This window comes from Hydractinia symbiolongicarpus, chromosome 4 (assembly GCF_029227915.1).
Source record: "Hydractinia symbiolongicarpus strain clone_291-10 chromosome 4, HSymV2.1, whole genome shotgun sequence".
Classification (NCBI taxonomy): Eukaryota; Metazoa; Cnidaria; class Hydrozoa; order Anthoathecata; family Hydractiniidae; genus Hydractinia; species Hydractinia symbiolongicarpus.
The window spans coordinates 15,432,503-15,444,348 of record NC_079878.1 but is presented as its reverse complement, the minus strand read 5'-3'; the positions used below and the strand labels follow the sequence as shown (position 1 = coordinate 15,444,348).

The following is an 11,846-nucleotide window of genomic DNA, read 5'->3' as shown; positions in this document are numbered from 1 at the left end:
CTCGTCAATTTTTTTCTCTATAACTTCCTAAACGAATACATTGAGGACTCAACACATTTGACGTTGTCGCATCTGGATTTACGCTTGCAAATTGTGCCAACCGAGTTGTGTCACAGAATCCCAGGTATAACAGAGTAAACAGACATAAATTTATTTAACGTCAATTAAAAGGATACAAATGGAAATGTCACCTCTTGTATGATGTCATGTATAGGATTTGATAGAAGAGTACGACTACACTTGGCTAAATTGACGATATAAAAATAAATAGATCTAATAAAAATAATAAGACTTCAGGCTGTGAAGAAAATGAGTTCAGACTTTCAGCTTCCTTTATACCGGAAGCACATCCCACAAATTTGCTCCAATGTAGGATACCGTCTGTAGACCATGTCAAGCGTTGCAATTAGGTCTACCTGTCAATTTACATAAATCCGTCGTCCTATAATACAAGTAGCTGCATAAAAACAGGATTGCAAATGAGTTTTTGTACGTATTGTTGGTCGGACACTGTAGTTGACAAGCAAGAAGGCTTTTATGGAAAAAATATGTAACAATTTGGACACTTTCTTCGTTTATTGAAAACAGTTTTCAATATGTCATAGTATTTGACGCCATTCTTTTCAAGTATAATTAATCTTGCTGCACGCTGACGTAACAATGGCGACATATTTTTAACAATTTCCAACGGTTCTACCAATTTCCATATGAACGGTTAAAACATTTGGAGGGTACACTAAAAAATGAAAAAAAAATGCATAAGCAGACCTGCAAAATATGGATATAAAACGTAAAAGTTCTAAACCTACATTTAATAATTTACATTCTATTTGATCTTCTCGCATTTAAGTTACTCCAGAGTGACCACTTATTTCCAAAAAAATAAAGGAGCTTCCAGAAGTTCTCTGTCCTTTCTCCAGAAAAAATTCGTTTGACAAAAACAGAAATTTCAATAAGCAAAATAATAATAAGATCACAACTCACTCAGTGTTTGTTGTCACACATCTAAATGAACAAATACTGAGTGATGCAATTCTATCCTTTCAATCCATAATAATAATAAGATCACAACTCACTCAGTATTTGTTGTCACATATCTATCTGAAGAAATACTGAGTGATGCAATTCTATCCTATCAATCCATAATAATAATAAGATCACAACTCACTCAGTATTTGTTGTCACACATCTAAATGAACAAATACTGAATGATGCAATTCTATCCTATCAATCCATAATAATAATAAGATCGCAACTCACTCAGTATTTGGTGTCACATATCTATCTGAACAAATACTGAGTGATGCAATTCTATCCTATCAATCCATAATAATAATAAGATCACAACTCACTCAGTATTTGGTGTCACATATCTATCTGAACAAATACTGAGTAATGCAATTCTATCCTATCAATCCAAAATATTAATAAGATCACAACTCACTCAGTATTTGTTGTCACACATCTAAATGAACAAATACTAAGTGATGCAATTCTATCCTATCAATCCATAATAATGATAAGATCACAACTCACTCAGTATTTGTTGTCACATATCTATCTGAACAAATACTGAGTAATGCAATTCTATCCTATCAATCCAAAATATTAATAAGATCACAACTCACTCAGTATTTGTTGTCACACATCTAAATGAACAAATACTGAGTGATGCAATTCTATCCTATCAATCCATAATAATGATAAGATCACAACTCACTCAGTATTTGTTGTCACACATCTAAATGAACAAATACTGAGTGATGCAATTCTATCCTATCAATCCATAATAATGATAAGATCACAACTCACTCAGTATTTGTTGTCACATATCTATCTGAACAAATACTGAGTGATGCAATTCTATCCTATCAATCCAAAATAATAAGATCACAACTCACTCAGTATTTGGTGTCGCATATCTAAATGAACAAATACTGAGTGATGCAATTCTATCCTATCAATCCATAATAATAATAAGATCACAACTCACTCAGTATTTGTTGTCACATATCTATCTGAAGAAATACTGAGTGATGCAATTCTATCCTATCAATCCATAATAATAATAAGATCACAACTCACTCAGTATTTTGTATCACACATCTATAAGAACAAATACTGAGTGATGCAATTCTATCCTTTCAATCCATAATAATAATAAGATCACAACTCACTCAGTATTTGGTGTCACATATCTAAATGAACAAATACTGAGTGATGCAATTCTATCCTATCAATCCAAAATAATAATAAGATCACAACTCACTCAGTATTTGGTGTCACATATCTAAATGAACAAATACTAAGTGATGCAATTCTATCCTATCAATCCATAATAATGATAAGATCACAACTCACTCAGTATTTGTTGTCACATATCTATCTGAACAAATACTGAGTAATGCAATTCTATCCTATCAATCCAAAATATTAATAAGATCACAACTCACTCAGTATTTGTTGTCACACATCTAAATGAACAAATACTGAGTGATGCAATTCTATCCTATCAATCCATAATAATGATAAGATCACAACTCACTCAGTATTTGGTGTCACATATCTATCTGAACAAATACTGAGTAATGCAATTCTATCCTATCAATCCAAAATATTAATAAGATCACAACTCACTCAGTATTTGTTGTCACACATCTAAATGAACAAATACTGAGTGATGCAATTCTATCCTATCAATCCATAATAATGATAAGATCACAACTCACTCAGTATTTGTTGTCACATATCTATCTGAACAAATACTGAGTAATGCAATTCTATCCTATCAATCCAAAATATTAATAAGATCACAACTCACTCAGTATTTGTTGTCACACATCTAAATGAACAAATACTGAGTGATGCAATTCTATCCTATCAATCCATAATAATGATAAGATCACAACTCACTCAGTATTTGGTGTCACATATCTATCTGAACAAATACTGAGTAATGCAATTCTATCCTATCAATCCAAAATATTAATAAGATCACAACTCACTCAGTATTTGTTGTCACACATCTAAATGAACAAATACTGAGTGATGCAATTCTATCCTATCAATCCAAAATAATAAGATCACAACTCACTCAGTATTTGGTGTCGCATATCTAAATGAACAAATACTGAGTGATGCAATTCTATCCTATCAATCCATAATAATAATAAGATCACAACTCACTCAGTATTTGTTGTCACATATCTATCTGAAGAAATACTGAGTGATGCAATTCTATCCTATCAATCCATAATAATAATAAGATCACAACTCACTCAGTATTTTGTATCACACATCTATAAGAACAAATACTGAGTGATGCAATTCTATCCTTTCAATCCATAATAATAATAAGATCACAACTCACTCAGTATTTGGTGTCACATATCTAAATGAACAAATACTGAGTGATGCAATTCTATCCTATCAATCCAAAATAATAATAAGATCACAACTCACTCAGTATTTGGTGTCACATATCTAAATGAACAAATACTGAGTGATGCAATTCTATCCTATCAATCCAAAATAATAATAAGATCACAACTCACTCAGTATTTGTTGTCACATATCTAAAAGAACAAATACTGAGTGATGCAATTCTATCCTATCAATCCAAAATATTAATAAGATCACAACTCACTCAGTATTTGGTGTCACATATCTATATGAACAAATACTTAGTGATGCAATTCTATCCTATCAATCCAAAATAATAAGATCAAAACTCGCTCAGTATATCGTATCACACATCTAGAAGAACAAATACTGAGTGATGCAATTCTATCCTATTAATCTAAAAAAATAATAATATCACAATTGACTCAGTATATCGTATCACACATCTAGAAGAACAAATACTGAGTGATGCAATTCTATCCTATTAATCTAAAAGAATAATAATATCACAATTGACTCAGTATATTGTATAATTAATTGGATTAATCCAAAATAATAATAAGATTATAACAGGCTGAGGTCACTATAAAGTGTTTCATGGTAAATATATAAACGTCACAATATTTCGGAGAAGTCTTCCATTTACAAAAGTAAATGCTTTAATTATGAATCGTAATACCATCTATCTTGTGTCTTCTGAAGGTTGAAAAACAAATTTAACTGATTTTATCAGCTTTCCTTTAGAAGCCTAGATTACCAAAGCAGTCTCTGCTCTGTGAAATAATAGTTACCCGCCAAAAACAAAAATTAACAGTGGATTAATATTACTCCAGATAATTATATACAAAAAACCATACCTTTTTAGACTTTATTGGCTTTTACAACCAAGAAATAGAAAAATAGAGATGTGCCGTAATCTTTCGGTACACAAAGAAAGTATAGCTTAAGATCGCTGTATTGTGTTATATATAAAATATAGCAATTGAAACTAAATCGTGGTAAAAAATTATTGTCCGTTTATTATAAAAAACATAAATTTAAATAGCTTTCGTGATCGTTAGCGCTTTTTAGCTTAAATGTTACAAGAACAAAAGGCTTCATCATGTCTTATTGTTTTGGTTCACGCATGATGATAACAATAGAAAACAATTAAGGATACTATAAGGGTATAGACACATATTCAGTATATTCATTATTTCTCAAAAATTATCTTTTTTTTTCAAAATTATTTATTGAATATAAAAGCAAATTAAATTGTCTATAGGATATATAAATATAAAATTTGAATTTTTTCCCCGTCCGTTTTATTTTTTTTCTGCGTCATATTAATCAATCACTATAGCATTACCATAGCAACAATAATTTGTCACATTTTTCCGAAAAAGCGTATCGTTTGTTTTTTCCGTTTTAAAAATGTGAAAAAAATGAATTTTTGCTCGTTCTTTTGTGTTTTAACCTCACTTTTTCTTTAAATAATCAAAATATACATAAAATGCGACAAAGTCATTTGCAGCAGGAATCGATGAGCTCGTGTGCAAAGTGGAGGGGAGTTTTTGCCATTTTACGTCATGTATACATCGTGAAAAACAAACATCTAAAATTCCTCGTAAAAGAGTTTTTTGCAACCTGACCTTTGCTACAATATATATATATATATATATATATATATATATATATATATATATATATATATATATATATATATATATATATATATATATATATATATATATATATATATATATATATATATATATATATATAACAGATTTTTCTTTTAACAGGGTATATATATATATATATATATATATATATATATATATATATATATATATATATATATATATATATATATATATATATATATATATATATATATATATATATATATATATATATATATATATATATATATATATATATATATATATATATATATATATATATATATATATATATATATATATATATATATATATATATATATATATATATATATATATATATATATATATATATATATATATATATATATATATATATATATATATATATATATATATATATATATACCCTGTTAAAAGAAAAATCTGTTGTCGTTATGCTGAATGTCAGTTGGTATAAAAAAACAAACAAACTTTCAAAACAAATTAAAATTAAACAGAATAAAAAAAAATGACTCTAGAACACGCTAGAAGAAAACTGATCAAGGAAAAGGTTTTCTTGCGACATTAAATCTACGAAAAAAGTTTAAAAAGTATGCTGAATAATTTAGCTTGTTTAGATAATATCCACACCGTGATCGTTAGAACTTGTAGAATGTTCAAAGTGAGATTCACACATAAAATTTTTTGTAAAAAAATTATATTTATACCCTCACAGTATCCTTAAGTTGATATGTAAACAAAAGATATGTGAAGGTTCTATGTGAAGTTCTATTATGTAGATTTGAGGTTGTTATGCAAGGTTGTAAACTTTGCGTACACGTAAGAATACATTTAAGCGGTACTGTAACTTGTGTACACATGACCCACTTATGATGGTTTCTACTGGTAACATGAAAGAATAAGTCTATATATAGTTACACTGATTAAGCACATTTTATGAAAAATTGTATGCTCAACAAAATGTATGCAGGCTTAAAGTAATCTATACACAGATAACAATGTTTCAGTCATCATTATATTGCCACAGAATAACTCTATAGCTAGCTCTAGTTAGTATTGAAGTATCATTTACTAGCCATATTGCTAGCTAGCTAGCTAGCTATATATTTCTCAAAGCATTCAGCCTACCCACTTCCAATTCCTAGCAAAACTCATCCAGCAGCTAGAGCTGAAAGCCAGAGGCACAGCTCAGCTAGCTGGATAACATAACATAAATATAAATTGCTTCCATTTACTAACGAAGGAAAAAGAAAAAGTTGAACTGAAAACAAAAATGAATACTGTGAACTCCCAGCAGCATGGACAATTAGACAATTAGACTGGACTATGTATGGATTAGGCTGAACTATCAATGTAACAGGAAGGTCACAGATTAATTTAAATATTTGCAAGTTTATTTTTATTTACAATAAAAATTCTTCGGGAGTTTCTTGTAGATATCGATAGAGTTTTCCTTCCGAATGACAATTGGTAAGGCGTTATATAATTTTGCGCCTGAGAAGTAGAACGATTTTCTCGCAAACTCTAATTTAACTTTAGTTAATTTGATTTGGAAGTTCTGATTCCAAGTTCCTTTTGCGTGACGATTTATCTCAATAAAAGAGTGGAAATTGCTACACAATGTTTGATCAAGCGATTGTCTAACAACTATATTTGCTCGTTTTTCAATCCGATTTTGTATGGGTGTCAAATTATTGGTTTCTGTAATATTACGCGCTCTATTTTCAATTGAATCCAATTTTGATTTTTGGGAACGATTCAGATTTAAATTTAATGTACCACAGTAAGTGAGTATTGGCACAATCATTGCATTATATATGACTGAAACAGATTTCGTGACATATTGTCGTAATTAATTAAGGAGTCGCAATCTGTTAGATGCTTTTCGATATCTACTTTCAAAATTATCATTCAATACCAGGTATGGATCCACAAGATTACCCAAGTACTTATACTCACAGGCATTCAAAATGGTTGTTGATCGATACTTAACGTTAAAAGTTTTATTAGTTTGGCTAATTCTTTTCGTAGTTCCAAACAATAAGGATTCGGTTTTGCCCCTTTTAAAATTAATGACAAGTTCGTTTTTATCGAGAAAGTCTGCAATACGTAAGAAGTCATCATTAAGGCTTTCTTCTATAAAGTGGATAATCTTGTGAGCATGATAAATTACTGCATCGTCAGCATATAAAATAATTCTAGAGTGATGCAGACAGTCTACAATATCGTTAAAAAATACAATAAACAACAAAGGTCCCAATATCGACCCTTGGGGGACACCAGTATAAACAGGTTGCTCCAAAGATTGAATACCGTTGATTTCAACGAGTTGCATGCGTTTAAATAGGTAGTTAGTAAACCACTTCAGTTCATTATCTCTGACACCATATGCTTGGAGTTTATTTAGAAGTTGACTATGACTTATGGTGTCAAAGGCACGTGAAAGATCCATGAAAACGGAACCCACTAGTTTTCCATTATCTACTTCACGCCTGATGTTGTCAATAAAAAGAATGGATGCAAGCTTCGTTGATCTGTTTGGACGGAATCCAAATTCAGTCAGATAGTAGGTTTTCATTTTCAAGGAAATCAGAAAGCTGGATATGCCATGTTCTTTCCAGTATTTTGGACGGAATCGGGAGTACCGAAATAGGTCTGTAGTTGTCTGGGTTATTGGCATCACCTGTTTTAAATGCCGGTGTAACTTTGGCTTTCTTCCAGACAAATGGAATCTCCGATTGAATAAGAGAGAGAGAGTAATAATATATGAGATTGGTTGATATATGGCATTCGCAGAATCTCTCAGGAGGTTTGGAGGAATTTGATTCAATCCCGGCGTTTTACCGCGTTTAAGTTCTTTAAGATGTCCTAAAATAGACTCGTCGGTTACTGATTGGACCTTAAATGATTTTAATGTACGAGGTAGAATATTCGTTGGTGATCTCCAGACAAAGTTACATAAGTGAATAGCTTTTCGTTTTAAATGATTGATGACAGTGGCATAGTGATTAGAGAATTTTTCAACGTGTGATTCGCTATTGTGTTTTGACGCAGTTGGGTCAGGTGATACTTTTGTAGGGTAAATCCTTTTGATAGTCACCCAGAACTTTTTTGGATTGATTTTGTTATCCTCGAGTAGATTTCTATTGAATTTGCTCTTTGCATACTTCATGAAGTTGTTACAACGATTCCGTAAAGTCTTGTATACGTTCCAGTCATTTACGGTTTTCGATCGTCTGGCTCTGCTTTTATAAAAGGAGCGTGGCGCTTAAAAGTTTGATCTAAAATCTCGTTTAATCGGGACACGGCAGAGTTTAAGTTATCGGTGTTATAAATGACTGACCAGTCAACAACTTTAAGTTCGTTAATTAGATTTGTTGGGTTGTACTTCGAGTAATCCCGAATTTGAATAGTTTTTGGCGGATACCTCATATGATTACGTTTACGAACACACGCCACCATTTCATGGTCTGATAAACTCGTTGCGAAAACTTTAACATCTTTAATAACATCTGTACGCGATGACGCGATTATATCAATTATTGATGACGTGTCTTTTGTTATTCTCGTTGGTTTATTTACGAGTTGTGTATAGCCATTTACTGACAATAGCGACTTAAAATCTTTATTATCGCTTTTCTTTCCATAGTCAACATTTGAGTCACCCAAGAGGATTGTTTCTAAAGATGTTTCGCCTATTGCAATTAACAACTCGTTTAATGAATCATTAAAGTTATCAGGAAGATAATGTGAATCGGCTGGAGGACGATAAAAATTTTTGATAAGAAAACTTTATGCGCTCTTTTCAAATATTTGTAAGCAAATGCTTTCTACTGTATCGTTTTCCAGGTCACTTCGCTCCCATTTGATGTTGTTCTTTATATAAGCTGCAACCCCTCCACCTTGTCCATTAATCCTGTTCCGTTTTACAAAAGTATAATTTGGAATATCGTAGAGACTGTTGTTGTTGTGGAAACCAGGGTCTGTTAAGTGAGTTTCGAATAGCGTAATTATATCAAAGTTGTGATTTTGTAACAACTCAGAAAACATTGTAAAATTTGAAAACAAACCCCTTATATTTTGACAAACAATCTTACGTCCACGTTGTTTGCAAAATTCAGACAGATCTCCTCTAAACGGTCCGGGACAGGTCACGACATATCCACATAATAACAAACATAATAAAATCAGTTTCTTTCTTGTTGGTCGTTGAAAGTTTATTTTATTTTTGTTGACATAAATATTCCAAAATACGAAATTAAAATAACTCTCACTTATCTTTCCAAGATCAGCTTCGATTAATTTTGAACTAATTCCATCTGAGGCGATAACGCATCTTTTGAAGATACATAAACTCAGCAAAATCAAAACAAAAATGTCAAACCCATTTAGCACGTCCGTACGCGACGCCATCTCGAACCGATCATCATCGCTCACATTCTTTTTGATTCTACTGATGAACCTGGCAGGTTTTAAATAAATACTTTCTATTGGTTTCATAAGCGTAGACGAACTGTTACCCCAAACACTTATACCATACGTCTTGTGATTAGTGTTTTAGGGTCCATCCATTAGAATTTGCAAAAGAATTTCTTCCTCGTCAAAACTATTTATTCTTGGAACCCATTTTAACACATCATAGAGGGTCTTTGGTAAAGCAAAGCCAAAATTGTCATCCATCTTCCAATCCTTTTTTTTTCATTTTTGTACATAGCAGAAATCGGGTACCATTATTAGTTTTTAAAGGCCCACAGAGAAGAAGAGTAGGACCGCTCTCGCCCAAGGAAAATAGAATAATTTTAAGGATTAAATAGTTGCAAAGTATTGAATGGTTGTTGAAGGATTCAATCAACCTCGTCCCCATCTTGTATCTTTTCTGACCCCGGGGAGGGCAATACGGAGGAGGCTGGTCCGATATGAAACCTGATTGGCGCAGATATGTCACATAATTATTGCGTTATACAAAACATTTTGGCGAGGCGGCCAGTGTGTGACGAACAGGAGGAAGCTGTGCGTATTAAAATGGAGGAGCTGTATCAGTATCATGTTTTTTTCAAAGTAAAAAATTTAATAAAAAGCATTACTAAGCAATGAGAGTATAAAATAAGACATCATAAAGTAATACTGCTTACATGGAAATATTTCAATAGCTGTGAAAGTTTAATAAAACTAGAAAAGTAGCTAGCTAGCACACTATACCTAGCAAACTATCAAAATAAGAAAAAAAAAAAAAAGAAACTCAACTTGTTTTAAAGGGGCCAGGTTTAACTTGCAGCTTTATGCAAAGAATGACGTTACATAAAATTACTAGCTGTGTCTCACAGTGTCGCCCACGTCCTTTATAGACAAAATAATTTTGCACAAAATATGGAAAAATGTTTTTTTTTACAAAATATATGTATCATTACGTTTTAAATTATATCAGGTTGTTATTAGTGGGCATGTTTTATAACTTTATATGCCTTGCCATATGCCATAAAAAATATAAAAAGACCGTAGGTTAACCATTGGATAGCCATTTTATCATTGATTGCACATTTACCCGGCCTAATTGAAGAAAATTTAAAGTGCGATAACTTTTGTTAAAAAACAAAGTTATTGACTTGAAACTTGTTATGGAGTACTTTTAGACCAATCCGATAAAAGATAATTTTACACGAAGCATAAAAAAATTACACAGCCATTGTGAGGAAGAGAAAAGGTAGGAAGATTTTCTTAAACTAATTCTTGCTAGGCCTTTTTAACACAGTATGAAGAAATTTAAGAAAATCGAACTCAATCAAATTTTAAGTCACACTTTGATTGAGCGCTCAATCTGGCATATGGTTAAATCCAGGATGTACTGAAGATAGTGGTAGATATTAAACAACTCACCACTGTGATATATTATCTCAAGAGCTTTAATACTAATTATAAAGCAGTGAACATAAAGAAATAACAAAGAAAAGTCAAACCGAGTAATAGTATATATATATATAGCGTCCCATAACTTACTTTCTAAGTTTCAGAATTTAGCCCTTTTCAGAGACGCTGATAAGCCGTTTTTGACAGCATATCAATTTTGACTAAGATACAGGTTCAGAAAATTTTAAAAGCTATTCTAACCTCAGAAATAGGTCAGATAAGATTCAACCTAAAATTATGCCAGTAAAAAAAAAATTAGTTGCAAAGAATGCTGATATATTTTTGTGATTGGATGTTAGTTTGGCATTTTAAATATTTTCGAAGCATAATTATAACAATAATAGATGTACATATCAATTAAAAATGATTTTTTCAACAGCAGCAGAATTTTGATTAGCTCTGTAGTATTCGAACCAACAAGAAAGAACTGACAACAAATAGTGGTCACAGAGACGCCATCTTATTTTACTAAAAAACATTTCTTAAAAGAACAAAACAAAACAACTTTACGGCAACCGAAAAAGTCCGTTTTAATGTCCAAGTATATAACAAGCTCTAAAAAGTGTGACTTCATGGAACTAATTTTGGTCTAAAATGCCCAAAATAATTTACTCAAAAAATTATATATACACTCTTATGTCAGTACTGAGTACCCTTCCTTTAAATAATTGTAAAAGTAACATATCGCACCAGCTTAAAAAGTGCAAATACAAGGGAAAAAGTGATTAATTCTCTGCGTGATGCATGTTTTCCCTAGAAAATGCCTTACGCTCTGCAGGGGGTATAAAAATTTGTCCCTACAAGCGCTTCGTTAGTGCCCAGACCTGCGCGGTATGAAACTCCGTAATATAACATTTCTCCCCCTAAGTTCTT

General features: G+C 31.4%; 1 long non-coding RNA gene across 1 annotated transcript; it reads right to left on the bottom strand.

The window, feature by feature from the left end:
- Positions 1–1,070, bottom strand: LOC130641557 (uncharacterized). Its single transcript, XR_008982470.1, has 2 exons — positions 810–1,070; positions 1–736 (listed from the first exon to the last, which is right to left on the bottom strand). It is a non-coding gene; the product is annotated as an uncharacterized LOC130641557 (long non-coding RNA).
- Positions 1,071–11,846: the final 10,776 nt, after the last annotated feature.